Source organism: Condylura cristata, unplaced genomic scaffold (assembly GCF_000260355.1).
Source record: "Condylura cristata isolate star-nosed mole 26May11 unplaced genomic scaffold, ConCri1.0 scaffold00035, whole genome shotgun sequence".
NCBI classification, from domain to species: domain Eukaryota; kingdom Metazoa; phylum Chordata; class Mammalia; order Eulipotyphla; family Talpidae; genus Condylura; species Condylura cristata.
Window position 1 is genome coordinate 4,535,982 of NW_004567136.1, and position 6,412 is coordinate 4,542,393.

The 6,412-nt window shown below is 39.1% G+C and overlaps 1 long non-coding RNA gene across 1 annotated transcript; it reads right to left on the bottom strand.

The window, feature by feature from the left end:
• Positions 1–3,434: 3,434 nt before the first annotated feature.
• LOC105854378 lies at positions 3,435–6,067 on the bottom strand. Its single transcript, XR_001146053.1, has 3 exons — positions 5,955–6,067; positions 5,546–5,589; positions 3,435–3,521 (listed from the first exon to the last, which is right to left on the bottom strand). It is a non-coding gene; the product is annotated as an uncharacterized LOC105854378 (long non-coding RNA).
• Positions 6,068–6,412: the final 345 nt, after the last annotated feature.

A 6,412-nucleotide genomic window follows, 5' to 3' on the forward strand; every position in this document is an offset into this window, starting at 1 on the left:
ACATAGGTACATCAGGGAGCCAGTGACTCTAAACAGGACAGATGAACAGCTGTTCAGAAAATACTCAATCCCTTTTAGAACTCTCTTAAGCAAGCAGTTCCTTCACACTTTCATATTCATTTGAAAAATAAATATCATAGTAAGTAAAATAATGAACTAACAAATGAAAAATAAATAAGTGAACAAACATATAAGTAAACATATTCATATATGAATGAATGAAAATACATATATACACTTAAATAAAACATCAATAAGAGAAACAGAATTGAGGAATTAACACACCTGTGGTCTTGCATGGACAATATTTCCCAAAATTACCTATTATGTTCAGTGTCCCTTACAAGTTCCAAAACCTATCAATTATCAATGCAGCTATGCACCACTGAATGTAAGTTCTCATTCCTGTACGTTGGGAAAAAATGTTATATGATCTTGTCCCAGGGGGTTCTTAGTGTAAATTGTAAGTAGTTCCTTCAAATTTAGACTTCTTGAGGATTACACAATCTTCTAGGGACTAGTACCCCCATTTTAAAGTACTGAAATTGCATTTCTATTGCCCCACTTGGTGAAGTACTAGATCAAAGGTCAGTCACAGAACACACACACAAACATAACCATCCAAAGATCCTGCCATTCAGAAAGCTACAAATTCCAAAGGTCCTCATTAACCTCATGGATGGATTCATTGCCTACTCTATCCTCCTGATCTCAGCATGGGAATTATTTTGCAGACACCAAGGTAGAAGACAGTAGTTATGTCTTAAGCTTGGAGGAGATACTGATTATAATACTTCGAGAGTCAAATATGAATGCTGTAGACAGGACAACAGCAATAGCAATGATCTCTACTTACAGTATGATTCACCCCATATATAATGTGACTACAGCTGGTTCCTCAGTTTCATCCCACACAGGTGACTCCCATGAGAAATGACCCAAAGTGGAACCAAGCTACCAAGTTCCAGAAAGTGCTTAGTGTAAAAAATAATCTCACCCATACTTAGTGGTGAGTACACTATGGTAGTAATACCTGATGGGGGTTGACACAAGGTATGCAATGGCTATCGTCTGACAGATTCCGGATAGCTCGGGAAAAGCTCTGAAATATCAGAATTTCCACTGCTAACTTATGTGATGACCTCCCTTTTTTGTATAATCATAATATCAAAAAATATTGTAGCAACATCAGTTTGTAACTGGCTTGCCTTAGCTCTAAATTGGCTACCTGGCCTGGGCAAAGTACAAGCTGAGCTGCTCCTGGGTAGGAAATTCCTTTGACTGAAGACAAAAGGCAAGCTCCTGGAGAGATAAGACCCCAGAGCATCAAGACTCCTGGAAAACTTCTTTGGTCTTTTTGACAAAAAGCGATTCTTAAGATAACTCTCAGGGCATAAGGACCCATGGACAATTTCCTAACATTATCAACACAGGTTTTGCTTATGCACAACTATGTGACTTCTTCTTAATTTACTCTTTTCCTAAAACAATCACTAACTACTCTCTGCTAATCTTATTTAACCTCTTCCTAAACAAACACTAGCTACTCTCTGCTAGCCTTAAGTTAGCTATTAGCTTCTCTTTAGGCTATCACTGACAACTATGCTAACACAATTTATTCCTTCCATAGGACTCCTAAATCCTTTACTAACAGCTCATCCTTTCCCAGACCCTGATCCTTTAAAGTCACAGTCAAACATCCGTATACATGAAAGTTATCGCAAAGATATATAGTCTAGTGTGCCATAAAGTAGCAGGAAGAGGATGCATTGTTCTCCTCTTCCTTTAAAACTTTTATGTTGATTTCTTATTAACTTACCTGAGGCATTATTGTAACTAAATCTTGCTAAACAGTATAAATAAAGACCTACAAAAAGATGAACAGGAAGATTTGCACCCAACTCCGACTTCCATGTCTTCCTCACTCCCTCTCCCCCTTTTGGAATCTCTGCACACAGACGCCTTCCCATCTTAGGGTCCTGCCTGTGTTGCCTCCAGACACCTCAAAAGTTGGAGCTGGTCTCCGACAGGGGGTAACAAGTGTTATCTCAGTTGAAAAAAAAAATAAAAAGTAAAGCAGAATAATATTCCACTGGAGATAAACACTATTGAAGTCTTTGAATTTTTTCTGTTTCCTCTGAGATTAAAACATGTTTTTTTTTTCTGCAGTAAAAAACAAAACAAAAAAACAAAACAAAAAAAACACCATAAATGTTCGAAGTAGCTTGACTTTTTTTTTAAAGATTTATTTATTTATGCATACAGAACTGGGGTACAGGCCAGAGGTGCAGGGACAGTGAAAGGCTTCACCAGAGACAGAGTAGAGAGCAGAACAGGCAGATCGATGAAGCACACTGTTCAGGGGAGCAGCAGGTGGGTCAGGAGAGGTCTGCCACACCATGTGGTCAACCACTGGCGTGGAGATCTAGCTCTTGCTGAAGTGGCTTTAGCATCTTAGTACTGCACTTTAACCCACTGAGCCACCAGGGAGGGCCTCGCTTGACATTTTTAAAGCAAATTTAACTTTGTTATAATGAATTTTTTATCTACTGTTAAACATATCACGCATGTTGTGTTAAGGATATTTGCATCTTTAGAATGACACAGGAGGCCCTTGCAGCAAGTTAAAGCACAGCACTAAGAAGCTAAAGTCACTGCAGTATGAGTTAGATCCGCCTGCCCAGAGGTGATCCACATGGGTGGCAGCCCTCTCCTGGTCTGCCTGCTACTCCCCTCAGCAGTGTACTTCATCAGTTGGTCTGTTCTGCTCCCCATTCTGTCTCTGGTGAATCCTCTCACCACCCCTGCACCTCTGGCCTGTACCCCAGTTCTGTATGCACAAATAAATGAATCTTTTTTTAAAAAAAGTGAATGACACCGAAATGCTTTTCTTTTTTTAAAATTCTGTTCATTTAAGTAAACTGCATTTCTAAAAAAAAAGTAATGGTCTTTCCAAGAGGCTATGTGCTTTGAGACATTTGTAAGAGGACAGACATGTACTCACCTCAGACTACTAAGAACATGGTGCAAACCCCCAAGGATCATCCCACTGAAAGATACAAGAGAGACAAAGCAAATGAATCTATTCAACTGAGGCCTGTAATGTGACTTATGATTATAAACAGAAGACAGAACTACAATCACATCTTTCCTGTGGTGAAATCCTTCCACAGGAAGAGCCACTCAGGATTCCACCAAGCAATTGTTTATTTGGCAAATCCCTTCTTCTCCAAGACAGTAACCTATTGGGCCTCAGATGACACCACCCATGACAGATTTTTGTCACCATCTCTCTTAAGACATAAGAGTTCTCATCATTGACCCAAGGATAGCATTCTGCACATACTCATAACTTCTCACATAAATGTGCTTACCAGAGCTGGAGTCCGCAGCTTGGAACACCAGGTGAAAATGAGTTTCTCATCTTCCAGGCTTGAAGATTATCTAGCAACATTTGTACCAGATCGAGAGGAACATAGGTACATCAGGGTGACAGTGACTCTAACAGGACACATGGACAGCTGTCAAGAAAACAATCTTTTTAGGACTATGACTTAAGCATGCAGTTCCTATTTGAAAAATAAGTATCATATTAAACAAATGAATCAATTAACATAAATGAAAATATCAACAAGTAAGCAAACACATAAACGGACATAGTCACATATTAATGCAGGAAGATACATATAGACACTCAATAAAGCATCAATAAGAGAAACCAAGTTAAGGAATTAACACAACTGTTGGCTTATAAGAGATACATGGACAAAGATGCTTTGACTAAGTCATAATTCAGTTGCAATCAAATGATCTCACTCAACAGACAGACTATGGCTCCAAGTTTCTCAACACCACTGCTAGCATGTATCACGAGGAGGGTGCATGGTTAAGGCAGCCCGTCCTTGAGGTGATGAACTGTCAGTGACCTGCAAGTTCATTGATTTGGGCAACTACACAACTTGTGCTATTTAGGGTCAACTGGCATCACCAGGAGCCCAGCGGTCATGTATTGACATTGGGAGGCCTTACCAAGCCCCAGGGGTGGCCTTCAGATATTTTGATGAATAAAATCAGTGTATTATTCAGAGACACTCATGGAACAGATGTTCCTTTCTCACACACTGCACACTGTGGACATGAACCTTTCCTAATGAAACTGATTCTGAGATGCCAAAACTTTTCCCAGCAATTCTCTTCCTCAAACTTACAGATAATTGGCCTTAACTCTCTACAGACAGACCTCAATCAGCAATGCAAATATCCGCCATCAGGCTTCTGCTTCTCCAAATCAACTCTAAGTAGTTCTCTAAATGCATTCTTTCCTGAGGTGTATGCAGTTATCAAAGGACATATACCCTCTTGTAAATTACTGAAATTAGATGGCTACTTGTCAGCTTGGTGACATATAAGATCAAAGGTCTGTCACAAATAAATAACATAACCAAGAGCAAAGAAGTCATTAAATTGCCATATTGCAGCCCAATCCATTCAAAGACCCTGCCATTCAGAGGGAGTAAAATTCATAAGGTTTCTCCATTAAGCCATGGATAGATTCTTTTCTGAGTCTACCTTTTAGATACTAGGGGCATGAATCTCCTATGGGGAATATTTCACAAGCACCAATGTAGAAGCCTGTAGTTATCATGTTGTAAGTATGTAAGAGCTACTGAGCACTTTTGTAGTCTATTATGAATGTTGATGCAGGAACAGAAGAATAACAATGACCTCTTCCTACAGTAAAATCTCCACATAGAGTATAATGACAATCCCACATAGATGACTCCCTTGTGTTGCCTAGGCTCCCACAGTTCTAAAAACAACTTAACCTTAAAAATAATCTCATCTAGAGCCCCTGTGGTAGCACAGGGGTTAAAGTCTCAGCACTATCAAGCTATTGCCAGCCACTGTGGCACAAGTTCAATCCCTGAGCAGGGAGGTGACCCACATTGCACAGCAGACCTCTTCTGTCTAGCCTGCTGTTCCCCTCAGCGGTGTATTTCAATAGATTGGCCTGTTCTCTTTCCCATTGTCTCTGTAGCTTTTACCAGCTGTAGCTCTGGCCTATACCCCAATTCTTGTATTCAAAAATATATATATTTTTGAATCTTAAAAAAAAATCTCAGCCATAGTAGGTGAGTAGGCTGTGCTAGTAATACCTGATGGGGGTACCACACATTACCTCAATAAATAAATAAATAAATAATATTCCATTGAAAAATAAATACATTGAATTCTCCTAAACTTTTCTGTTTCCTTTAAGATGAAACACAGTTTTTCCTGTGGTAAATAACATCTGTAGATATTGACCTAACACAGCATTCCCAGAATAAATTCAACTTTTTAATAATGAAGTCCTTGTCTCTTGTTAAATACTTTTCTTATGTTTTGTTCAGGATATTTACATCTTTAGATTGAAATGTAAAATTCCTTTCTCTCTTTTTTTTTAATTCTATCATTTAAGTAAACCACATTACAAAACAAAAAATGGTCTCTGCCACGAGCCATGTGCTCTGAGACATGTGGAAGAGGACAGACATGCACTCACCTCAGATGATTAGGATGAGGTGCAAACCCCCATGGAACATCTCACTAAAAGACACAAGGAGAGAAACAGAGCAAATGAATCCGTCCATTGAGGCCACTAGTGATGACAATGACATATAATTATAAACACAAGCTTAAACTATGAGCACATCTTTCCTATGATGAAACCCATACACAGGAAGACCTGCTCAGGATTCCATCAAGTAATTGTTCGTTCAAACAAAATCACTTTTCAATAGAAAAAAGTACAGGTCTCCAACATTCTTTAAGAGAGTAACCTATTGGGCCTCAGATGACACCACCCATGACAGATTTTTGTCACCATCTCTCTTAAGACATTGAGTTCTCATCATTGACCCAAGCATAGCACTATGCAGGTATCTATAATCCTTGCACCTAGTTATGCTTACCACAGCTGATTCTGCAGGCTGGACCACCAGGCAAAATTTAGTTCTTGTCTTCCAATCTGGAAGATTGTCTAGCAACATTTCACCAGATCAGGAGGAACGTAGATACATCAGGGTGACAGTGACTCTAAAAATTCAAGAGGGTGCTTATTAACCCCATGATGGATTCATCTTTGAGTCTAAACCCTAGATATCAGAGGCATGAATCTTGCCATGAGAAATGTCCTGCAGACACAAATAAGGAAACCAGTAGTTGCCAAATCTTAAATATATAGGAGATACTGATGATAACACTTCTAACAACAAATATGAATAATGATGCAGGACCAGAGTGATAAAAATGAACTTTTCTTACAGAATGATCTCCACATAAGGTTCAAAAGTTTGATTACTTTTAGTTTGAATCCCACTGACCTGATACTCATGAGAAATCACCCCAAGTGGGGTACCAACTCTCCCAA